General features: G+C 38.4%; 1 protein-coding gene and 1 long non-coding RNA gene across 31 annotated transcripts in view; one reads left to right on the forward strand and one right to left on the reverse strand.

Moving 5' to 3' along the window:
* Nucleotides 1-26,101, reverse strand: part of PPFIBP1 (PPFIA binding protein 1) — a 167,242-nt gene that overhangs the window by 107,425 nt on the left and 33,716 nt on the right. For all 30 annotated transcript variants that reach the window (XM_072798543.1, XM_072798536.1, XM_072798541.1 and 27 more), the window contains one exon: nt 3,959-4,052. The gene's annotated coding sequence lies outside the window, so the exon portion shown is untranslated. The remainder of the gene's footprint in view (nt 1-3,958; nt 4,053-26,101) is intronic.
* On the forward strand, nt 11,973-25,994 carry LOC140617327 (uncharacterized). The gene is made up of 4 exons (XR_012017569.1): nt 11,973-12,007; nt 23,325-23,445; nt 23,620-24,296; nt 25,217-25,994. It is a non-coding gene; the product is annotated as an uncharacterized lncRNA (long non-coding RNA).

Consider the following 26,101-nt stretch of genomic DNA (forward strand, 5'->3'; position numbering starts at 1 on the left):
CCGAGTTCTCAAGAACCATGAGATTGCCTCTCATGAGGCAAATGAGATTTCTTCTGTTTGCCAGTTGCCAGAACACCTAAATGACTGGAAGTACAAACCTCCCAAAGTTTTTAATTCTTCCCTGTATGTCCTCCTGCATCAGCTTCATTAGATACCCCTGGTGTAAGACAACAGAGATCTGAAGGTAAAAGTAATAAGTAAGTACTAACACTATTTGCTATTTATTCTTATTAATTCAATGTCATTTCTATGACAATTATTAAATGTTCTTTAATGTTTGCTTTGATGTCTGGAACAACAAAACAAATCCAATTTTAAGGGGTGGGTCACTCTCAACTGTGTCATGTGGGAAGTGAGAATTCAGAGATAGGAGTGAAAGCAAAATACAGCTTTCATAATCCAGCTATGTCATATATTTAAATATATTTATGTAGCTTATATATAAATATACACACCCTTTAAGGGGTGTATTAGAGTACATTAAAGCAAATGTTGGTGTGGGAAAAAAAATCTAGATACATTCATATAGCCTTAAATTAGTCACAACACTCTGGTAATTTAATGTGTTTTTTTTTTTCTTTCTTTCTTTTTTTTTTAATCTACTGTGGAGGTTAACTATTTTTGTAAATTTAGGTCAAATCTTGAAATCACTCCTTCACCCACTTTCTTAAGTATCAAAAGGTCACAGGAACTTCTGGCTTGGGATGTGTAAAAGAATCTAGCATTTTGAAAAATACAAACACATCCAAAAGTAGGTATTACATTCAGAAAATTCACAAAACCCCACTCTGCCTCAAAATGCCAATCTAAAAATTAGCTTCCTGATTTTACAGATGAAGAAACTGAGGCCCAAAGTAGATGATATAGCAGAAGTGCAATAGCTAATAGAAAAGTCAGAACTAGAATTTCAGAAAGCTGGGTAAAATGTCCTCTTTGTTCAAGTCACTCTAAAAGTTTTCTTTTCAGAACATTAGATTATTCACTTGTTTGATCATAATCTCACCGAGGGCAAAAATCAAGCTAAATCTACACCATATGCCCCAATAGCTAGTTCAGAATCACTAACAGATGAAAAGATATTGCCAACTAGAACCAGTTAGGATGCATCCCCTATACAGGGTATGATGGTGGGTAGTAAATCACTCACAGAGCCTTCCCACCAAAGCCCTCCCAATTACCCCAGTAAAAAAGGACATTTGTTTGCTAATTCTTCTCAAACAAAATTATGATTTTCCTATGTGTGAAATCACCCAGGTTCCCCATGACTCTCAGCTCCACTGGCCTCTTCTTGAACTAACCGAGTAAAGCAGTTCTAACAACCAAGAGTGTCTTCACTGACTCACCCTGGGGAGGGACTTGCCAAGAACACACGGACAAATGTTTCCTTTCATCTTTCCTCTGATTTCAGTTTAGGGTGAGGCAAGTAGGAAAATATGTATTAGTTTTCACCATACTTAAAGAAACTAGCTAGTCATATTTTTTTTTAATTACCCAAAAACTCCTATAAAGTATCAGAGACAGAGTCAAAGAGGAAAAATCTCTAATCATAAAATTCAGAAAAAATAGTAAGAATAATGGCTATTTATTTTTAGTGCCAGTACAACATACCCAAAAGCACATGCTGATACTACTGCAGCAAACCGTCGCAATCAGGTAGGCTTAATCCCTATTTTGCAGATAAGAAGCGAACCCAGAGAGAGCGTGGGAGAAGGAGGTGGTGGAGCTGTGAGCTGAACATAGAACGGTCGCACAGCAAGGCCCCCAGGCCCACACCCCAAATTTGTTTGAAAATACATATTTTTCCTAGTTTGGTCATTCTACTGTTTAAGTCCATCTTGGCTCAAGATTCCTACAATTAGGGACTGGTTTTTCAAAGCTCCCTTAAAAGAAAATTAGACTTAAAAAGCAATTTGACAAGATTAGGATAACTTTGTTCAGAAAATGCTTTGAAAATGTTAATCGCCTTCAGAGATTCAGCCTGCCTCCCTAGATCAATATTTATTCCTTTATTCATCTTCCCAAACTCTTCAGGTTTCACAGCAGAGATTCTTCCCCTGGGTTGCCACTTTTCCAGGCTCTTGATCTGGCTGACGAGATAGCCTAATCATTTCTAGGATAGCTCAGACATCTCTCTCTTCTGGATTTAGTTTCTCTTCCTCTCTGTAACCACTTCCTGTACCAACCAAAGCCCTACTCTGCCAGGGGAGCAAGCCCTCCCACACCGCACACATAGCAGAGAAGGTTCCACCTGGCCACCCCCTCAAGAGCGATCTATGAAAAAAACGCAGGCTCAGACCGTCACAGTCAGGCTGAGGCAGACAAATCACCTAGCTACCGAAAATCAATTTGTCTGCTTTAACAGACGTTTATTTAGTTCAACATCACTCCCCAGATCTGCATAATCTAAATTACTGAGTAGTCCCTCAGCATTACCAAAAGACATGCACAAAAATATTCACTGAAGCACACTATTTGTTATTCATCCAAACTGGATAACTATCGAAATGTCCAGCAGCTGTAAAACAGATATATAACTGAATATCATGACAGCAAGGAGAATGAGAACAAAAAACAATATTGTAGATAAATTTCACAAATATAATCAGAAAAATTAGCCAGACACAAAAGAATATATAGTACATGATTCTATTCACATGTGTTTTTTTTAAATAGGCAAAACTAATCAATCAGTTATTCCCAGGAGCATTAGAAGAGGCAGGTTCTGGGGTCCTGGCAATCTTTCATTAATCTGGGTGCTGTTACAAAGGTGTGTCCACTTTGTGACAATTATTCCATCAAGCCATCCACTTATAATTTGTGCACTTTCCTCCATATTTCCATAAAAAGCTGACTGAAAAAGACCTCAGAGCACATCTGGTCTGCTCTCCTCAGTTGGCATGAATAAAAGTAATTGTTTCCCGGGTATGTTAAGTTATCTCAAGGACACAGAGGAAATCCATGGAAAGCCTGGGACTGGACGCTGTATTTCTTAACTCTCCACCCAAGCACCACAGCTACCTCTCAAATGTGGAAGGATGTTTCTCTAATTTCCTTCCTTGTTGTGACTATGGCCAAGGTTTAGAGGGATTAGGATCATATTCCTATTAAGAATACAACCCAGAAGGTTCGTCTCCTACCAAAAGCAGAGCCAGGAAGATCATTTGAAACACCCTTTAGGATACAGCCAATCAGAAAAAGTTGGCACCATGTTCCCACTCTAGGTTTTGTCACTTACCAGTTGTGTGACCACCAGCATATTCCCTACCTTACTCTGAACCTCAATATCTTCATGTAGATCACGGAAATATTAACTCCTACCTTGCAAGGTTGCCATGACATTATCAGGTAGTAGTGTCAGAGCTGTGCCTGGCATGTTGCGAACACTCAGAAAAAGTATTTACTGAATAAATACTGATCGAATTGAGGGAGTCCAGTACTTGTCACTTAGCAGATGCTCAATAAACAGTTAAGTATTATTATTATTATTACTGAACAAGAGGTGCAGGGAAGAAGGGAGTAAATAACCCCATGTGAAAACATCTCCTTTTTCTAAGCTTATAAAGGTCATTAATGGGTTGACCCAATTCTTACTGGTTTTGATGCTCCACTGAAATATCTGTGAGACAAAGAGCAATAATGAATTTGAAAGACGGCGGTGCTTTTCATGCACAACCAGCTCTGTGTTCTCTCTCTCAGTGCCAAACAGATGTGTTCACTGACTGTTAAAACATTCTAAATTCTCCAGTCACCTAGGTGAGTCATAGAACTTTTATAATCTAACTTTTCAAGAGGGAGATGGGCCATCAAGTCTCATAGACTTAATGACTTAATGAGTAGACGTACATAGTCAAATAACTTTACTACTGGGAAAAAGATTTACAAACTGAAGACACAGAAGGGTAACTGCAGGCTTTAAAGATGTCAGAAATAAACCACAGAGAGGAGAGAGTTTACTCACATTTTAAAAAGTTTAATGCTGATTTTTTATTTTCTTCAGCTCTTCAAATTTTCCATGTGCTTATGAGCAAACTGATCCATAAAACTCTTTTATACTGAAAAGAAACAAATATAAAAAAAAGATTAATTAAAACTAATTTCAAATTAGAGCACACAAGAGGAACAAAAGTAAGGCCTATAGATGGTGAATTATTGTATAAAAAACAAAGAGCATCAAACTAGGTTACACATGTGTAATTAAAAACAAGAAAATGTGTTACGGACCAACAGATTTAACTAACTTCCTTCTAGTTATCTTTTCTCCTCTCTCCCCCTTCATTTCCTCCTCCCAGCACTCCCTTCTTCTCTTTCTTCCTTACTTCCCAGTTGCTGGACAAACTCAAATATTCCTTGAAGCCTGAGTTTCAGGAGAAAACCATCATCATTCCTTTTTATAGCACAAACTACCTGGCACATGTTAGGCATTCAATGAATGCTGAGTAAATAAATCAAAAATTTACAATACTTGGCTGTTAGGTTAAAAAATTTAATAAAAAAAGGGAAATCAATAAAAAAATCAATATGCAGACAATATGGTAGAAGATAAACACTTTCATTATCAAGACTTGTGATTAAAGTTGATTAATACCCTTACCTCTAATAAATAACAGATATTTAGAAAAAAAATTGCCAGGACTATACGTATGGGCATGTATATCCTCACCATTATAGTAACAAGATATATTTTTTGGTAGTATACGAGTATTTAGGAATAGAACTTCCTTTTGAGGTGCTCACTATTCAAATATCTCGTAATCACCTCCATCCAAATGAGAAAGCAAAGTATCTCCAAGTTAAAAACCAGAAATGTTACCTCACATGTGTTTATCAAATGTAATCAAAGCCTGTCCCAGACAAAATTATGAACTAGCAGTGTGGCTCCTTCCTTTTTCTATCTACTCGTTTGAGGAGTCAGTGACCCCAGATGTTTAATTCAGTAGGGAAGCAATAGGATCAGCTCTAAGGTTCAAACAGTTTAATGGATATCTTTTCCAAAGACATTTTCATTTGAAAAAGAGCTTCAAAAGAGGCAGGTGCTTAACACTGAAATAAAATGCCTTACTGACAATGGAATTTCAGGCATGAACAGAGGCTGTCTTAAAGAAATCTCTCAATTCAGGTAAGCATCTGTCCATTTGGTCACCCCTAAAGTCAGATTCCTATATAACCCATATAGACACACCAATCCAGGTGAACGTTAAGCAATTAATGATGTATATATACATAGGCTAGCCCAATTTCAAGACTAGTGTGTGCTCCAAAAATAAACAGTTGTTAAATGAATGCAGAGGAACCCTACTCCATAGGTGCTTCTGAGAATGGAGGCAGGGGTGAGTGATGTGTGACAGCAAGTACAGCAATTTCACTCCTGTTTTTAGACTCAGATCCAAGATTTGGCTGGAGAAGAGGTTTCCTGGAGTGCTCATAAAAGACTTGCAATTAATGATTACATTAACAGCAAAGAAAATTCCAATGATCTAGAACAATAATCACACCAAAATCCAACCACCTTTTCTAACAGGGCCTTTGTGGGGGAATGAAAGTTCTAGCCGAGGTCCCTGGTCAACCTGAGTCTGAGTAGGTGGGAGCCTCATCTGTGTCTTCATCTCCTGCCCTGGAGCAAAGAGCAGAAGGAAGGATACCAATATTAGCAGGAGGAAGGCTTCATAGAGGATAGGACTAAGGGAGGGAAACAGGGACCTCCAGCAGGCAGCAAGACACAGCACATTTCTGGGACATCCCAGGTCCCTTCCCAGTCCCCATCAGCCTCCTTGCTGGAAATTACAAGGGCAAGGTTTAGATGTCACACAGGCCAGGGCCTATTGGATACAAAGGAGGATGGAGAAAATATCAATGGACTGGTTTAAAGAGAAGAAAAATCAGATACCTATATTCTATAAGACCTAATTCTAAACATGTAGAAAAATTTTAAAGAGAATTGTAAGAAAGTGTTGCCTGAACTTGCTCCAGAGGAATCCATTCACTTGAGAGGCACTGAGTATTTTCAATCCCTCCCTTAGCACAGAGCTCTGATTATTTGGCCCAACCAAGACTGAATACATAAAAACATTTATAAACATGAACTGTTCAATTTTTTTGACTTTCCATCATGAGCCTTGTTTAAGCAAGTCAAAGATGTCCTTTGTCATACAGTTTTGATCGAATGCAAGAGACTTTAGTCATTTCCTCAGAAACAGACGTAAGCTATAAATATGAACTAACCAACACAGCCACTCACAAAAAGGTCCACTGACAAGTTTAATTTAAAAAGAACACTTTATTAAACTGAAAAGCCGGCCATAAAAAAATTCAAACCCATGCAAAAAACATTCCTAGCAGAAAAACCTGTTGTGTAATGCCAATGATAATTAAAATAGCCTGTTATTTGACTTGTGTATATTTCCTACACAAAAATTAACAAAAGTCTGCATTTACGTTTATCTAATAAAACAACCCTTAGCATCTTGCCCAAGTCAGACTTCAAATTCTAAGAATAATCCTCCAAGCCATTAAGTGACTTCTGTGTATCCCTTCCCTTTGAGATGGGAAAACACATTTATTACTACTTTCTAAATCCCTTTGCTCTTCTAAGGCATGACCATCATAAGTGAAAATACACGTTAGACATGATCATTTGGAGGCGAGGTTATTGTTTATTACAATAATATCTATTTCATACTTTAAAACTAAATGGAATCCAGGGGCACCCGGATGGCTCAATCAGTTAAGCACCTGCCTTTGGTCATGATTCTGGGGTCCTGGGATTGAATTCCACATTGGGCTCCCAGCTCAGCAGGAAGTCTGCTTCTTCTCTCTCTGTCCCTCCCCACTGCTTACGCTCTGTGGCACAAGCTGTCTCTCTCAAATGAATTTTTTTTTAAATTAATTTTACTAGTTTGTTTTTTTTTTAATTTTTATTTATTTATGATAGTCACACAGAGAGAGAGAGAGAGGCAGAGACACAGGCAGAGGGAGAAGCAGGCTCCATGCACCAGGAGCCCGATGTGGGATTCGATCCGGGGTCTCCAGGATCGCGCCCTGGGCCAAAGGCAGGCGCCAAACCGCTGTGCCACCCAGGGATCCCTCTCAAATGAATTTAAAAAAAATTAAAAAAAAAAAACCTAAATGTAATTCAAGTCTCTACACAATATAACTTAAGTATCTGAAGCAGAGGTCTACAAATACAGTCTGCAACCTGTTTTTGAAATTAAAGTTTTATTGGAACATAGCCATACCTATTCATTTACATACTGTCTATAGCTGCTTTTGCAGGACACAATGAGAGTGGAGTAGTTGCAGAAGAGACTAAGTCCTACAAAGTATAAAATATTTATTAACTGATCTGTCCCTTTAAGAAAATGTTTCCTGACCTCTGGTCTCTATGTTAGTATAGCACAGCTGACCACTGAAATACATTCATAGACGACTAAATGTTGAGATAAACACTAATCCTGGGCAGCCCGGTGGCTCCGCCTTCAGCCCCAGGGCATGGTCGTGGGGTGGGGTCCCGGGATCGAGTCCCATGTCGGGCTCCCTGTGTGGAGCCTGCTTCTCCCTCCGCCTGTGTCTCTGCCTCTCTCTGTCTCTCTCTCTGTGTCTCTCATGAATGAATAAAATCTTAAAAAACAAAAAAACAACACTAATTCTGGTTTACTCATCCTATTGGATAACTACCTAAGTCACTTATCCTTTAGCTGCTTTAATTTTCTCATTATAATACAATAGATGATATTTATTGGGAACTTATGTGCCAGGAACTATTCTAAGGGTTCTACTTTTAACAAATGAACAATGAATTCATTCATTTAATTCTGACAAAAATGCACTAAGGAAAGTAAATGGTCACCCCCATATTACAGATGAAGAAACCAGTAATTAAAATAACTTGCCCAAAGTCACATTGCTCTTAAGTGGGAAAATCAGGATCAGAACTCAGGCAATCTGGGTCCAGAGCTACTATTATTAATCTCTGTGCTATCCTGATAATAATTTTAATTTTATAAAAGTTACACATGATAAAGAGATATCTCAAAAGAAATTTAGGTTAGAAATGTTAAGTAGAGACAGCAAAGTATACCTCTGCACAGTTTAAGATAAGGTACCTAAAATAAGAATATGAATGGACTTCCATAGACTTGCAAGACCCTTCTAATTATAAAATTAGAGCTGACCCTGGGGTATATAAAGGCATATAAAAGTCCACAATACTTTTTTTTTTTTTTTTTTTTTTTACCAAGTCATCAAAGAACCAAACTAACCAATGTCTATCTTTCCCTGAAGTTAAGGCCACTTCAGGACCTTCAGAAAGCCTTCAGGATAAAGACTTACTAGGGACCCCAAATCTTCCAAATTTGTTCCTATCTAGTCTCATCCTCTGCTTGGTTTCCATCTGGAAAAAGGCTGAGCGATCATCCACATAAATTATGGAAAGACGGGATCCCTGGGTGGCGCAGCGGTTTGGTGCCTGCCTTTGGCCCAGGGCATGATCCTGGAGACCCTGGATCGAATCCCACATCGGGCTCCCTGCATGGAGCCTGCTTCTCCCTCTGCCTATGTCTCTGCCTCTCTCTCTCTCTGTGACTATCATGAATAAATAAATAAAATCTTAAAAAAAAAAAAAATTATGGAAAGACTTCTTCACAACCTGGCAAGAATAACTCTACCCAAATACCAATCACTGCATGGTTCAAGAAGACGTCCCCTGCTGAATCATCCCCACCACTTCCTGAAGTTCTCCAGGTTGTCTGGAGGAAATGTGTCACCTAAATGTGACCCAGTACTCTTTTGGACTGAAAGGCAGGTTTACACAATCCAAATAAAATAAGGGTAAAATATACTGCTAAGTTACTCATCACCAACTTCCCATTTAAATAGAGATGGTCTTAACCATCTTTTCAGTCAGGCTAGTTTTTCATTGGCTTGTAATGTCTGCAGAATCAAGTCCAAATCCTTGGTTTTGAGGGATGCCTGGGTGGCTCAGCAGTTGAGCGTCTGCCTTCGACCCAGGAGGTGATCCTGGAGTCCCGGGATTGAGTCCTACATCGGAGTCCCTGCATGAAGCCTGTCCCTCCCTCTGCCTCTCTTTCTCTCTCTCTCTGTCTCTCAAGAAAAAAAATCTTTAAAAAAAAAAAAAAATCCTTGACTTTGACATTTAAGGCCTTCCTCATTTTATCCCTTAGTTACTTTTCCAATCTTACTTCCTTTTATTTTTGGTCTTTCATGTAACAAGGCTAGCCTATTTCTCCCTCACGCATCACCTCTACTCCTGCTTCTGAGCTACACATTCTGTACTCCATTTTCTCTTCTGCTACCAACACCATGTCCAGTGTACAAGCCAAATCTCTGTGCTCCATATTGTGGGATACAACTTGCAAGTCCTGTAAGGACTGGATCCTCACAATCCCTCAGGGGAAAGAGGTACACAAAAGACTAAAATTGTATATTAAAGATGTGAAAATGCTACAGGATGTAAAAACTTTACAGGATCTAAAGACTTTAGAGAGAGACCATCATTGAATTGGACCTTGAAGGAAGGGGGACCCTGACAGTGTGGTTGTGTTCATAAAGTTGTAGGGGTGACCAAATGGGATAAAGGGTTACATCATACACTTCAGAGTCAGATAGGTCTGAGTCCAAAATCCTGGTTCCTGCTGACTGGAAAAGGAGTGTGTAGGAGTTATGATCAAATAAGTTAGGTTGACACCTAAGCATGGTCAAAACTCTATTTGTATCCCGTTCTCGTGTCTCGGTCAAATAATTAAACCTTTCATACTGTGTACCTACGGAGTCTTCCCCTTCTCTGTCAACAAGATTTAGTGTTTCAACCTATTCATTCATTTGGGCATTTAATCACATATTGATTTTCACCCTTCAAATATTCCAGAAGTATGTTTTGCCTCCTCAATAACAGTTTGTTATCAAAGAATGGATTCTTTCAAATAGACCTTTGGCATTTTCAAAATTTAGGTTCAAGGCTCCTGACAAGTAGTGCTACTTTAGCTGAGAAGCAATTTAAATTATAAGCATGGGCTGTCTAGCAGGTTACATGGGGCCCAGCCAACCATAAACATGTGTATTCCAACTCGGCTTTGCATTCTGGTTATCCAGTAACTCATATGAACAAACTTAAAACTTACTCCTGAGATGGTCAGAAGAAAAAAGCTCATGGTGAGGGCTAATGATAGAATATATATTAAAAAAAAAAAAAAAAAAAAAAAAAGAGATCAAGTTAAGCAGTACAATAAAGTGAAGGCTCTTAGCCAAAAAAATAGACATTAGAAAGTTGAAGAAATTACATGTTACAGTATATTTGCAAACCTGTGGTTGGGCAAATGGCTTGGAATTCATCTCTTATGCTTTAAAAGGGTTCAGTGTACAGCATACAGTGCTCTCACAATACCAATCACCATGCAGTAAATTCTAGCTGAAAGGATAATCTCATAATCTCTGATGTCCCAAAGTCCTCAGTGAACCCATTTTCTAAGCCAAAATCAAATTCAATGTAGTCAAATTTCCCTCAAGGTCCCAAAATCTCAGTATTTGTAATGTCTACTGACATATTACATCAAATAAAGCCCACATGGCTTTAAATTAACATGTTGCTTCACAATCATATTTGTAGTGTTTAGTAATGGCTTGCCTTTTTTTTAATTTTAATGTCTTCATGCACAGCTTTCTTTGCCAATGCAGACAAATTATTTTAATTTCCCACAGAAAGATTCTAATTCAAAGATTCTAAGCAATTTTGGGAGTCAAAAGTTGTTATTCTTTGAAAGTTTTGACTGAATTGATTGAAATGATTAAGGCTGACTGTAAAGTTTTATATAAAAATAAACAAGCACAGTTGTGTGTGACATAGGACAGTGGGGTTGGGGGAGGGGTAAACTTGGCTCAGTTTCCTAAAGCACCAATTTCCTTTGTGGCAAATACTTCATGGGCTATTGTGAAAATTTTATAGAACAATGTATTCAAACTTTATATAACAAATATTATGAGCTACAATGTAAAATTTACCAAAAATATATTTTAAACAGTTGATTTCAATTAAATTTTGGGCAAGAACTTTAGACATTCCTGTTATTTACACATTTCTTGGAGCATAGTCACAGTTTTGTAGAAATCAGAGATTGCTGACTATAGTCATGTCCTCAGAGGGGAAAAATATTCTATAAGTTTTCTGAAATATGTTCTATCCCTATTGAAAGTATAGGAGAGGGACCCTGGGTGGCTCAGCAGTTTAGCACCGCCTGCAGCCCAGAGCATGATCTGGAGACCCGGGATCGAGTCCCATGTCAGGCTCCCTGCATGGAGCCTGCTTCTCCCTCTGCCTGTGTCTCTGCCTCTCTCTTTCTCTTTGTCTGTCTTTCATGAATAAATAAATAAAATCTTTAAAAAAAAAAAAAAAAAGAAAAGAAAGTACAGGAGAGACAACTGTACCAGCCCAGAAATCTTGGCCTTCATAACCAAGAAATCTTGTAGAACAAAATGCTTCTACCTCCATCATTAGCTATTCTGTTACTGCAAATATCACTCAAAAAACATGAAGCCAAACCACTCTGATCCCACAAGCATTCTAAAAGAGCGTTCTGAACTAATGTGAAATTTGTATAATAATTGTTGGAATACAAACAATGACTTCAGTCCACTGGTACATTAAACTTTATCATGGCAGAACTCTGTGAACCAACATACCCAAGTTCATCATAGCTCTGGAAAGTGGGTTGGCCTATTATGAACTATATTATTGCTAGCCCAGAAGAACAGCAAGGATTGTTTCCCTGAAATTGTACCACATAGAATTTATTTTCACTGTCAGCCTAGGACCATGATCTCTGCATCATGTGTTTTAGAAAGAAATGCATGTGGGTTGACTGACTTATTTCCTAAGAATTAAGCTAATGAATTATAAGAGATTACTAAAAAAAAAAAAAAAAAAAAAAATTCTTTCTCTCTCTTCTCTTACCCCTTTCTTATTTTAACAGGACCAAACCGGAAGATGCTTTCTTCAAGGGTAAGAATGGCACTGGCAATGATCATCAAAAGCCCTAAAAATCTAATTGCCTTTGACCAGCATTCCATATCAATTAAGTTAAACAATTGGACAAATGAGCAAATGATTTATATATGTAGTTTTCACAACGATATTTATAAGAAAAAAATAGAAATTTAAACATCTAACAATAGTGACACTGAGGTCTATCCATTAGACTATTAAGCAGGCTAAAGTTGCTGAGGTGAGTACCATGGTTAATAACACAGAAGGACATACATGATACATTAATTGATTCTCTTTTTGTAAATATATACATAAGGTAAAAAAAAAAAATCTATAGTTTTGAACACTTTCTTCTTCATCAGTGAGCCTACAGCTGTCTACCAGTCCACATCTTAAATTAGGGATAAAGGTGAAATTTCAGATGAATGTGGTTTTATTTTCCTTTTTGCTTATCTGTATTTTATAATTTCACAAAATATTATTTTGCCAAAGGGAGCAGAGCATGATGACTAAGGTTATAGAATATGGTACAGATAAGCCTGGGTTTTAATATTCCAAGTCCATAAATTTTTTGCTATATGACCATGTTACTTAACCTAAGCTTCCCATCCAACAAATGGGAAAAATAATATTATAGCCATCTTTTTTATTAAAGAAGGTAATAGAAACTCTATATTGGATAAAGGAAATGATTATTATGTACTTTGTAAAATACAAACTTAAATTTATATATTTTTTTAAAGATTTGAGAAATAGTACACGTGTGTACATGTGTGTGCAGGGAGAAGGGGAGAGGGAGAGAATGTCAGGCAGACTCCTTGCTGAGTGCAGAGCCTGAAGCAGGGCTCGATCCCTCAACCCCAACACCATGACCAGAGTAGAAACCAAAACTCACTCAACCAACTGCTCACCCAGGTACCCCAAAGTGTTTATATGTTTAAGAAAAACAAATCCAAACCCCAGGCTCACAGAAGAAAAAAAATACATAACTAAAAACATGGGGAAAATTTTATTTGCAATGGTAACCAAAAAAAAAAAAAAAAAAAAAGCATATTTAGCAGCCCTGAGTTACCATTTCACATATCCCAAAACAAAAATCCCTAACAGTTTCAATGTTCTAGTGAAACTACTGGTCTTTCACTGTTAGTAGCACTATATTTCATGTGAATCTTTTAGGAAAGCATTTAGGCTCTATTAGACTAAGAGTTAATAATTCCTCCACTGAATTTATCTGCAGGAAATAATGTGCCTAAAGCAAAAAATAATATGCAAAAAGGTATTTATGACAGAATCCTAAATAATTAACTGGAAATATCTGAATATCCAGTTAGAGGAATGATGAATGGTTTAATTCATCTTGGCATGTCAAAGCAACAAAATAAGGAAAGCATCCAGATTGTCATATTGAAGGCCTTGCAGAAACAAAATAGTTTGATACGCATTCAAGTGAAAACAACAAAATTCAAAATACCTATTTTCTATCCCTATATAAAACATATATAAAATCAATCAGCATAGGAATAACTGAGATGAGGAGAAACGTGTAAGGAGAAGAGTTTTCTTTTCTAGACTGAGGAGCCGTGAGTTCAAAATAGAGTGGTGACCCAACATGGCATCCTCAGCAGTTGAACCAGAAGACATGGTCGGTCAGCCATGCCAACTGCTTACATTGCATGGTAGATAATACCAAAGTCTCTATTTCTAAAGAAGAAAGGAAGACCAAATTTTACTAGTATTTCATGAATGGATTGCCAATGACCCTCTCAGTCCCAATGGCAGCTAGTCACACAAAAGAAGTCTCTGAAGGAAGCCTGGAAGCTCCACTGCCATGAGGCATCCTCCATTCCTTGTGTCCTTCCAATGACTGCAAAGTATTAGTTTATATGTGTCCACATAAGTGAATGGATGGATGATGTTATCATTATAATTTAACCACCAAAGTGACTCCCATGAAATGGACATTGTAGTTGACAGGAACCAGTGATGGATGAAAACAACAATAATGTAAGCACAAGGGAGCATAAACTCATGAATCTGACACCTATACTTGATCAAACTGCACAACCGTACAGCAGCCCGTGTTCCTCTAAAGATTACATTGTCACAGCGAGAAATTTTTCTGAAACATTTCGAAAATATTTCCATCATTATGTCATTATTTCCTCAAATAATGTCACATCCATAAAACCTCTCATATCTGTACTCTTTAAGCACAGAATTTTCTAATCTGCTTTAAAATTTACAAAATAAAGAGTTTTAGTTTTTGAAGTCCTATTAAAAGTAGGGAAATGCAGCATGTTCCCATTCTTTCTTAAAGAAATGACTGAACTTCTTTCTTAAAGAGGAAAATAATAGCTATTATTTATTGAGGGTTTGCTGTTTATGAATCAGGCACTATTTTCAGCGCTCAACATGCATTAATCACTCAATCTTCAGCACTATCCCTGATGAAGAGACTATAATAATTATCCCACTTCACAGATACAGAAACTGAAACAGAGAGATTAAGCAAATTATCCAATCTAGTAAATAAACAAGACAGGAAGGTCTGTTCTTACTCCAATATTATACTAGATTACAATTTACTGACTGATTTCAACTGAACCTTTGTGCAGTTGGTGGATAATGATGAACAAGCAGTGAACCCTGCATGTCGCCCATTTGGATTTGTACATACTTTAACTTTTTCAATGATAATATCTGAAAAAAAATAAGTATATAAATAAACTGAACTTACAGACCTTAACATTAGTGTTTCCCAAATGGAAATAGATTTTTAAAAATAAGGAAGCAAATACAATCATACTATCTTCACTAAAATTACCATGGACTCCAATTTTTTGTCAAAAATTAAAGGGCTGAATATTACTAAATATAAAATTATTTTTAAAACGTTTTTGTGTCCTTTTAATTCCTATTTTTGTGTTTACAATATGTAATACATTAGTGCAATTATGGGTATGTTATTTATAATACAAATATATATACTGGAGGAGATGCTCACAAATTTAATGACAGTAGTACCCTGCTCAAAAGTTTAGACTATTGCAGAAGACTTTTAAGCAAGAGAAAACCAATCACATTTGCATTTCAAAAAGCTCTTTCTGGAGGCACTGTCTGGAATGAATTTGGAGCAGGGTGCAGCAATGGTTCCTGAAGGTTTGAACTCTGCAGAGACAGGGGAGGGAGGCTAAAGCTGAGAAAAACATTTAGGAAACTTATCAGTCATGAAGGAGCAGAAGTCAACGATGACACGATGGTTTCTGACTTGTGGTGACAGCAAATTCAGAAGAGAATAGAAAACAAAGTTCATGTGTTGGGAGTGGGGGCACAATGATAATTAAACTCTGATACATTGAGATTAAAATGCCCTGAAACCAAAGGGTGAATGCATGCAAGGTAATTGGAAAAACAGGTCTGGAAAGTTCAGGAAAGAGCCTGGGCTCACTCACAGCTGAGCTTCACCAGTTTACAAGTGGTTGCTGACAAGAGAAGTTTTGATAAGCACACTGGGGGAGAATACCTAAAGATGGATAGGCAGGGCACCAGCATTAACAGAACACGTGGCGAGAGCAAAGCCATTAAAGAACTCTGGGAAGGAAGGAAGGGTCAGAGGAGAGAGGTCCAATAGAGAGTGGAATGAGCAGGCTGAGGAATTGAGGCATGCTAACAGCTGGCAAGGCAAAGGCTACACGGCTGAGGGACCAACCATGTACCCATGCCATCAGTGATGTCAGAACATCTGGGCATCACACCTGCTTGCAAAGCAAAATGAGGCCCCTCTGCCATCATCCCTTACCCTTACATATGTTAAGAGATTGCAAAAGATGAGCTTGGTAAAGAAAGACATAGTATCAGCAGCCTTATACTCTATAGAAATGAGAGAATAAGCATAATCAAGTTACGATTAACCTGTCATATACAACATATGTCATTACTAGAAAAAGTACTTTATCCCTATGAACCTTGATTTTATATAGTCAACTAATAAAAAGAATGTAAAAGTGCTTTCTGAGACTAAGAACAAAACCTCCCTAAGACTGAGAAAACAGAAAGAAATAACTTCTGATGCTACTTTTGCTACATTTTGCTTAACTAAACCTGCCAATGTTGATGATTGCTCTTTCCCATTAGACCCCAATGGCCCTCTGTCATGATATAAAGATGGGCTTTGGCATTTTGAGACAACTGTGGATCTGCTCAAGGTCTTCTCCCAGAGGGAAACACAAGCTAGATGAAGGCAAAGTTTACTATGTTTCCAATGCCATTAAAATTTCTTATAATGTGGAATTTCTCCATGATAAAGGGTTATAAACCTTATCTTGGGTCTCATTATCCTGATCATATCTACTTGGTCTGAATACTGAGCCAGGATAAAACCTCATGGAGGCTACACAACCCTCTCAGACTTAAAACTCATACCTCAAGTTGAATTTACCAGCTTTTTTTTTCCCCAAAAGTTATTATGGAAAATGTTAAAGGTATACAAACATAAGTGGATTAACACAATGAATGCCATGCACCCAACACCAGCTTCAATAATCACTCCTTATGGCTAGTCTTGTTCCATTTATATTCTCTCCTATCCATATCCCCATATTACCTTGAAGCAATTGTCAGAAATGATATTTCTGAATGAATATTTCAGTATGTCTCTAAAAGATAACGTAACTGTAAAACTATTATCCTAAAATTAGTAATAATTCTTATTGTTAGGAAGACCAATTTCTATCTCAATACCATCACATTTCCAGTCAATCAATGATCACATTTCCAATGGTCTTGTAACAGTCATATTTTAAAAAACCATTTGTTCGTTTGCATTAGGATCTCATCAGGGTTTACCACTGTGTTTGGCTGATAGCTCTGTTAAGAATTTTCTTTTTAGGATTTTATTTATTCATGAGAGACCGAGAGAGAGAGAGGCAGAGACACAGGCAGAGGGAGAAGCAGGTTCCATGCAGAGAGCCCGATGTGGGACTCGATCCCAGGACTCCAGGATCACGCCCTGAGCCAAAAGGCAGACGCTCAACTGCTGAACTACCCAGGCATCCCAGTTAAAAAACTTTAAAAGTTTTTTTTTAACTGGGACGCCTCCCCTCCTCAACAGAAAGTCTGCTTCTCCCTCTCCTTCTGCCCCTCCCCTTGCTGCTGCTGCTTCTCTCTCCCCCTCTCAAATAAATTACTTTTTAAAAATTTTTTAAATAATTTTTTTAATCTATAGGTTTCCCCCTTCATCTCTTTTCTTTCTCCTTGCAAATTACTAAATTGAAGAAACTGGATTGTTTGTCCTTCAGAGTATCCCACAGTCTGGCTGCATTGGCAGGTAGAATTTAATATGTTTTAGTCCTTTAAAATTCAGGTGGCTAAACTTTTTCTTGCTTATTGATGGACGATAGATATCCCACGGTGCACTGAACAAAACCAGGATGCTTTTCTATTCTGCTGGCATTCGGTAAAATGGAAAACAAACATAGACAAGTTTTAAGGATGCTATAAAATTATCTTTGGGGCAGGAAAAGAAGTTGGAGCCTGGGCTAATAAAGTAGTATTTAGGTCACGGGAACAGGCAGAGGTACAAATGTTCCAGGCCTTCCTTTTCAACTCCCCTGATAGAATAGAGAGATTAGAGTGGGCTCTAAAACAAGCAGGTTGAGGTGAATCCCAGCCCCACCACTCTCCAGCTGTGGGTCTTCAATCACTACTTAACTCCTGTGCTTCAGGGTCCTTATCCATAAAATGGACATAACACACTCCACACCTACTGCATGAGAATTCAGCAAGATAAATTCAGAGAAAGAGCTTGGCAACAGTAAGTGCCCCCCCCCCCCAAATAGTTGTCATTATTATTTTTAAATTATTATCCCTAACTAAAAGTGAAAATCTCCCTCTCAAAACTAAAGCTCAACTTTTTGAGGTACCACTTATACCCCCACTAAGTGACAACTCTAAATTGAGTTTTACCCTAAAGACTTTTTGCCTTGTGTTCTTGACAATTTCCGTTTATAATGGCACTTCATAACAAAAACTACCCTTGCTGTGTGATCTATCATCCATATTTTGCAAACAGCAGGAGAATCAGCTGTCCTTGAACAGTCACAGAACTAACCTTCTTGACTGTTTAAAAAGCATTCAAGGGAGAGACAGATTTCTTTTCCTTAGACTAAGAGCCTACCATGTGCAAAATATGGCATTAAGCACCAGCAACCTCATGAATTCTAATCTCCTGGGTTTTAAGGGGGGGAAAATCCAATGGTTTTGTTTTAATTATTAATAACCTGAGAGGGTTTTTAAGATTTTATTTTATTTGAGAGAGAGAAAAAGTGCAAGGAAGAGAGAGCATGAGTGGTGGGGAGGAAGAGGGAGAAGCAGATTCCCTGCTGAGCAGGGAGCCCAATGTGGAGTTCGATCCTAGGACACTGAAATCATGACCTGAACCAAAGACAGATGTTTAAAGACTGAGCCCATCCAAGTGCCCCGAGGGTTTTCACTTAAAGTATGTATTCAGTGCCTATCACTGGGCCCTATGCTGTGTGTGTGTGTGGGGGGGGGGGGGGGGGGATAAAAAATTAGGAATAGGGCATAGTCTCTGGAAAAAGAGTTTATACAGTCCATTAGGACAGAAGAGAGGTTTACTAATGATCTATAATGTAATATAATACAATATAATAGTAAGTGTCACATGAGAGGTCAAATGAAATGCTAGGAGAAAATCAGGAGGGAAAAATAACTCAGATAAAGGTAAATAAGGGGAGCTGTTCAAGAAGGAAATAATATAAAGATGAAAGACTGGACAATGTATAGGATTTCAACACGTCAGAGGAAGGGTTGGGAGAAGCATAAAGAATTTCAAATAAAAGAAACAGGAGCATGTGGGCTGAAGTGTGGGAGTATTTAGCCAACAGTAGTAGCTGTAAAATATAGGATGCATGAAGGGACAATGAGAAAGGAAGCTAGAACAATCAGTTGGGCTAGATCCTAAAAGTCCTTGATGAGTAATGGTAAGGAGACTGGACTAGATTTGGTAAGTAATTGAGAAGTGCTGAGGTTTTCTGAACCAATGAATGGTACAGTCAGAGCTGTGTTTTATATAAATTAATATGGATGCATGAAGGTGAAGGGAAAGCAATTCAGAAGTCAAGGACCTCTAAGTCAAGAAGAAAGAAAGCTATGAATACTAGCTATATTGTGGATGAATAAAATATACTTGGTCACTGAAATGAGAAGTGAAAACTCAAAGTTAGCTGCAGAGTTTGGAATCTTAAATGTCTGGAAAAAATAGTGGCACCATTAACAAAACCGTAAGTTGATTCAAAAAGCTGGGGTTGGAAGAGAGGTAACACAATGAATTCCATCTGTATATGTTGACTTGATCTCCCAGCAGCACATACACAGAAGACCATAACCAACAGGAAGAGTATGAAGAGAGGGCCAGTGAGGGAATCTTGGAGAAGTAGTATGTGTAGGATGAAGCAAGGGCAAACGGATGTGGAAGTAGTGTTCAGAGAAGACTATGCAGGTTAGGACAAATCAGGATTCAAAGCATGGAAGAGCTTTCCAGGAGTCACAAAGACAAAAGACAGACTGGAAGTTAAAGGAATGAGTGAAGAAGTAAAGGCAATGAATGTAGACCCCTTATTTAAAATTCAACATAAAAGAATAAAGAAAAGAGGGGATATAGGCAGAAGCACTGAAGAAAGTGCTGCATACAGTAGCGTCGTCCCCTCCCCCAAAGGCCACTGTTTCACTTTCCATGATTCCCATAACCACCTGTCAACAGTGGTCCAGAAGCAGGTGATCCTCCTCCTGACATATGATCAGAAGGTCAACAGTAGACTAACATTATGTCATAGTGAGCTTCAGCTCACTTCATCTCATCACACAGGCATTTTACCATCTCACATCATCACAAGAAGGGTGAATAAGTATCTTATACTTATGTAACCACAGTCACATAACTTTTATTACAGCATATTGTTGGAATTGTCCCTTTTTTTTTGTTTTTTTTGTTTTTTGTTTTTTTTTTTTGAGAGAGAGAGAGAGACTGTGAGCATTCATACATGCACATGCAGGAGCAATGGAAGAAGGGGCAGAGGGAGAGAGAGAATCTCAAGCAGACTCCCCACTGAGCACAGAGCCTAATTCAGACTCAGGGCTCGATCTCATGACCCGGAGATCTTGACCGGAGCTGAAATTACCAGACCGACACTTAACTGACTGAGCCATCCAGGCACTCCAATTATTAGTTACTATTGTTAATTTCATACTGGGCCTAACTTATAAATTAAACTTTAACCATAGGTATGTATGCATAGGAAAAAAAGTTATATATACAGGGTTCACACTATCATGGTTTCAGGCATCCACTTGCGGTCTTGGAATATATTCCCTGTGGATGAACAGGCACTACTACATCCGTTTTTGGTTTTTGTTTTGTTTTCTGTTTTTGTTTTTTGTTTTTTTGTTTTTTTAGGAAAGGACAGTCTGAATATTTTTATGCAAATAAAAGGGAATGGGGAGGAAACAAGTAAAAACACCTGAGACAAGAAAGAAAAGGAGTGACCCTGGAGACAAAAAAAAAAAAAAAAATGGCAGGCAGTGAAAATACCGAGACAACATTAAGGTAAAAAAAGAAACTTGAAAATCAAGATGACTGTCAGATTGGTTTTTTTGGCCTACACAGAGTTTCAAAAAATGTGATTTAAACTTGTAGAGATCTCACCTAGAAAACCAGAGACTTGATTTTCCTGGAAAAAACAAGATGGGCAATGCCGGCCCAAGCTTCTGTAAACCACCACCGCTGCTGCCCACACCTGAGGCGTGGCTGGCACCCTGTAGTCCACCACAGTCCCTGCCCACATCACACTCATTTCAGGAATTTCAATGGCTCCTCTTGGCAGCAGAGTTTGTGACCCCAACCTAGATCTTTTCCATAAAAGAAGACAACAATGTCATCCTTAGAGAGCAAGTAGGGAGTACAGACTTGAGACTTGGAAATTATGGGAAAAAATATTGTAACAGTCATGGAAGGAAATGGGTTAGGAAGTCAGCAGGAGATGAATAACCAAAGGATTGTTATCTAATAGTCTGATGGAGAGAGCAATGATTCATCAGTTTGCCTGCCAGTGCCCGACAGCCTGGAGGCAGAGGTCACAGGGCAGTCTTGGTGGGAGACAGGAAGACAAGGTTCTGGGGTGCTTGTGGGGTTGGGGGTGGCCTTGGTAAGGAGACTTTAGGTGCTGGTGGCTCGGGAGAACAAAGAAGAGACATCACAGGAGCAAAGAGCAGATCAGGAAGAGGGACAGAACTAGAACGCAAGATAAGAAGGGTTTTCCTAGAATTTTTCTGGCAGGAACTTGGAAGTCTCATCTGTATAAAAACATCAGAGGACAGACACACATCAGTGAAAGAGTTGAGAGACTTGGGGAAGAAAGTAAAAGCCTGATTAGTACAAAAGGGAAAAGTTAGCCCTGCAAAAATTTACCATTACAGTTTCATCTCTCTGATACTCAACTCCTAGAAAAAACCTGGAATAGATTTTTCTTTCATGGAAAGAAAAGAAAAAACAGAACCAGACTTCATAAATCATAATGTAATAAGTTCAGAAAATTATATTTTTGTGCAATGAGCCATGTGAATGTTAAGATGATTTTTAAACTACACACTTGACTTCTCTTCAAATATCCTTAGTTATGATTTTGAAGATAAAAAGTACACTCATTCTTTGTCCTTATATGCAGAGGACTGTATATATTATCTCGAGTTTTGAAGAAGGAAGGAGATCAAAAGTTCAAAGTTGAGCAAATTCTCAGTCTCACACAGCAAAAGCTTATAACAAGGGAAGGAAGAAAGCCAGTGTTCATGACCTGCTTGCCCAGTGCCTGAACCTTTAGTGTATCCATATTCCCTGAGTTCCTTTATGTTTAAAAGAAAAACACACAAAACAAAACAACATGTGAAAGCTTCATCTTCAATGTCTGAGTTACTTACTTTTACAGCAAGAATGCCTTTGTAACTTTTTTAGATTTTTTTTAAATTTAATAAAATGAAGCTAAAGCAACCTTTCTAAAAATCAAAGAAACATAAATCAAAATGAGACCTTTTATTTCATGTACCATATAGCCTACAACATAATATTTGCAAAGGTGTGGGAAAACAGGAAGTCTCACAGTGTTGCTCCTGTTGTTCTCATAGATAACACAAGCCCATGGCACAAAATTTTAAAAGGTACCAAGGAGCTATTCTCAAAACTCAGTCTCCCTCCCTCTACCTATGCCCAGACACCCAGTTCTTCTCCTTGCAACCAACTACCAGTTAAGAGTTTCCTGAGTGTCATTCAGAGAATCCGGAAAATCACAGGAGAGAGTGCAAATTGATCTACTTTACTGAACAACAGTTCAGCAGCATCTGTCAACATTTAAATACACATTGCCTAGCAACTTCACTTGTAAAACTACAAAAAAGTGATCTATGTACCTAGATGCTTATTGCAACATTTTAGAGGTTATGAGTAATTGGAAACCATTTAAATGTAAACAAGCAGAGTACACCCTCCCAGTAGAACACTATGTGGTCATTATAAAAGGAGAGAGAGGGAAAAAAAGGAAGCTGCTAAAAAAAAAAAAAAAGCCAGTATGAAAGTTTTTCATAAACAAGTTTCTCATAAACAAAAATTTCTGGATATACATATGTGTGTATGACCATTGTCATGTCTGGGAGGATAGTCAAGCCATTTCTAATTTATGTTAATTACAGACCATGAGAAATGGGAAAAGAGAAGACTTTCATTTTTTAATACTACACTATTATGTGAATGACAATGAACACAGACTGCTTTGGTGACTTAAGAGTTTTAAGAATTAAGTTAAAAAAAAAAAAAAGGCAGGCGCCTGGGTGGCTCAGTAGGTTAAAAGCATCTGTGTTCAGCTCAGGTCATGATCCAGGGTCCTGGGATTGAGTCCCACATCTAGGTCCCTGCTCAGCAGGGAGCTTGCTTCTCCCTCTCCCTCTGCCTGCCACTCCTCCTGCTTATCTCTGTCAAACAAAATCTTAAAAAATACAATAAAGCTAATAGAAATCAATATTATATGGATGAAGCTAGTATCTGTAAAAACATTTTGCATGTATGTTATCAAAAAGCAAAAGGTATGATAGGTGCAGACCTGAATATTCGAGAGCTGCCCCAAAGGCCCAGGCATGCACTAATGCATGATATTATCAAAGAACAAATGGGAATCATATGTTCTGAGGGCTGCAGGAGTCCCCAAGCTGAAGAGGGAAGCTATAATGGTCTAGCCATCCACAACATGCAATTTTTTTTCTCTTCTTCTAGATCCAAACTTTACTTCCATGAAGTGATTGAGAATATTGGGAGTGGACAAAGAAGGGTGATGGGCATGGCAAGAAAGACATCTAATAAACCTGTTCCTTGGGGCACCAATCTGGCTCAGTAGGTAGAGTATGCAAATTCTTGCTCTCAAGATTGTAAGCTTGAGCCTCTTATAGGGTGCAGAGATTACTTAAAAATAAAACTTAAAAAAAAGAGAGAGAAAGAGAAGGTAGTCCTGAACACAAGAATTCCAGAAGATCTCCAAGAATATTCCTAAGGTCTACTTTCTAAATTTCAGCCAGAAGACAAACTTCCTTCCTGAAAAACTGGGCATCAAGTGTAGAAGATCAACTTTAATCTAAGAACACGTAGTACATTTGTCAAGAGGAAGCATAGAGATGAAAAAGCTGCTGACCAAGGAGAGTTAGACTATTAAAACACATCAGCATCCCTCTATCTCCAGTGGTGATCAAGGGAAAGGATGCATTCACTGATTCCATGGAAGTTTCCCAGGCTTGCCAGCAGATAAACCCCTGAAAAGGAGAATGCCCTATGAGGCAACATTCATTCAGAATCGGCAGGCGGTCATTAAATATCTTTTCCACCAGCTATGCCCAAAAGCCCTTCCAACATTGGTCTTATTTCTCAAACTCCCTGGATTAGTTTTCCGTTGCTGCCACAACAGATGACCACAGACTTGGCTACCGAAAATACCACTTATTTGTTATCTCACAGCTTCACTGGGTCAGGAGTCTGGGCACAGCTGGGTCCCTGCTCCAGGTTTCACAGGCAGAAATCAACGTGGCGGTAGGGCTGTGTTCCTCTCTGGAGTCTCTGCCGATGAGCTCATTCAGATTGTTGGCAGCATTAATCCCATGTGGCTGTGAGACTGAGGTTCCCCCCATTCTCTTGCTGGCTGTGGGCTAAGGGTTGATCTACAGACGTGGCTTGCAACCTCTTTCAAAGTCAGCAATGGTGAGTGAGTTCCCCACTCTAGTCTCTCTGCCTTCCCTTTGCCTCCCCCTCTGCCCCATCTCTCTAAATCTTGGGCTTTTAAAGGCTTATTAATTACTTACCTCGGGCCCACCTGGATAATCGAGGCTACCCTCACTATCTTAAAGTCAGCTGATTACTGACCTTAATTCCATCTGCAAAGCTCCTTCAGAGCAGTAGAGGTTAATGTTTGATTGAACAACCAGAAGACAGGCATCCTAGAGGGGTATCTTTAGAATGATGCCCATTACATCCATTTATGTTCTGAGGTAGAAAAAAAAAAAAAAACTGACCCAAGGAGTCCAATCTACCTGGATTTTTCAGAGTATGATAATGAACTGGTGCTGCTTTTACAGGAGTTATTTTGATCAAACCTGCAAATAATTCTGATGAATATTATTATACCCACCTTTATAATCAACAAAACTATGGCTCAGAAGTTAACTTGCCTGAGAGCACAAGAGCTGGAACTAGTAGAATCAGAATGAAATCTGGTTTCAGCAATCTTAAAAAGCCCATTTCCTTTGCTATTTCTAAAAGCAATACACAGTTGGGACTTCTAAAAAAGAGTGGTTTAGTTGCTAGTAATAGGAGTAAGGAATACTGATACTTAAAGCAGAAGAAAAGGAAACCGAATAGGATTTACCAACAAATTGATTCTGTAAATTAAAGGTGAAGGACAAAATAAAATCAAAGTCAATTATCACTTAAAGGACAGACTGAGATTTAAATTTTAATTTTATTTAAATTTTTAAAATTACCAAATAGGCATATAATGGGATTCTAGTCCTAAGGCTAAGCAGGCAGCATAATACCCCATAAAAGCATGTGCATGTATGTGTGTCCACAGGTGTGTGTATATGTTCACACACATATGCTTTCACTTATTTTCTTTTACTCAGCAAATATTTATGAAGCATCTTCTGTGTACCAGACACTTGTCTAGTTGCTGGGCATAAAGCAATAAACGAAACAAAGTTCCAGCCTAGAAACAGCAAATAAACAAACAAGTGAAAATACAAGAGATAGCAACGATAGTACCACGGAAAGAATAAAGCAGAGCGAGGAAGAGGGAGCTCAGAAAGGAGGAACATTATTTTATATAGGCCGGTCAGGGAAAGCTGAATTGACATGTGCCGTCAGAACACGTCCTGAAGAAAATGAAGGAGACATGCAATTCTCTGGGAGAAAGCATTCCAAGCAGAAGGAATGAAAAGTGCAAATGCCCTGGGGCAGGAGTATGCTTGCAGAATTAGAAGAACTGAAGAGAGGCCATTGTGGCTGCAGCAAAATAAACAAGGTGGGGAGGGGCAGGAAGAGAGGTCAGTGAAGTCAAAGAAGCTGGGTGTGGAAGATGACTATGCAGGAGTTTTGGGTCACTCTAAAGACTGAATGGGATCCTCCTGAGAGAGATGAAAAGCCATTAGAGTTCTGCATAGAAGAAAAATGGGGATCCCTGGGTGGCGCAGTGGTTTGGCGCCTGCCTTTGGCCCAGGGCGCGATCCTGGAGACCCGGGATCGAATCCCACATCAGGCTCCCAGTGCATGGAGCCTGCTTCTCCCTCTGCCTGTGTCTCTGCCTCTCTCTCTCTCTCTCTCTGTGTCTATCATAAAAAAAAAAAAAAAAAAAGAAGAAGAAAAATGGTGGTTTATCCACAAATAAAGAACTGAAGTTCAAAATACCAAATCTAGTAATAATTACTTCTTCCTGATGAGGTGACTATAAATTTCCATTTCCCAGTTTTACTTCTTATTAAAAAAAAAAAAAAGGTCTAGTGCATAGGATA

The sequence above is a fragment of the Canis lupus genome, chromosome 25 (genome assembly GCF_048164855.1).
Source record: "Canis lupus baileyi chromosome 25, mCanLup2.hap1, whole genome shotgun sequence".
Classification (NCBI taxonomy): Eukaryota; Metazoa; Chordata; class Mammalia; order Carnivora; family Canidae; genus Canis; species Canis lupus.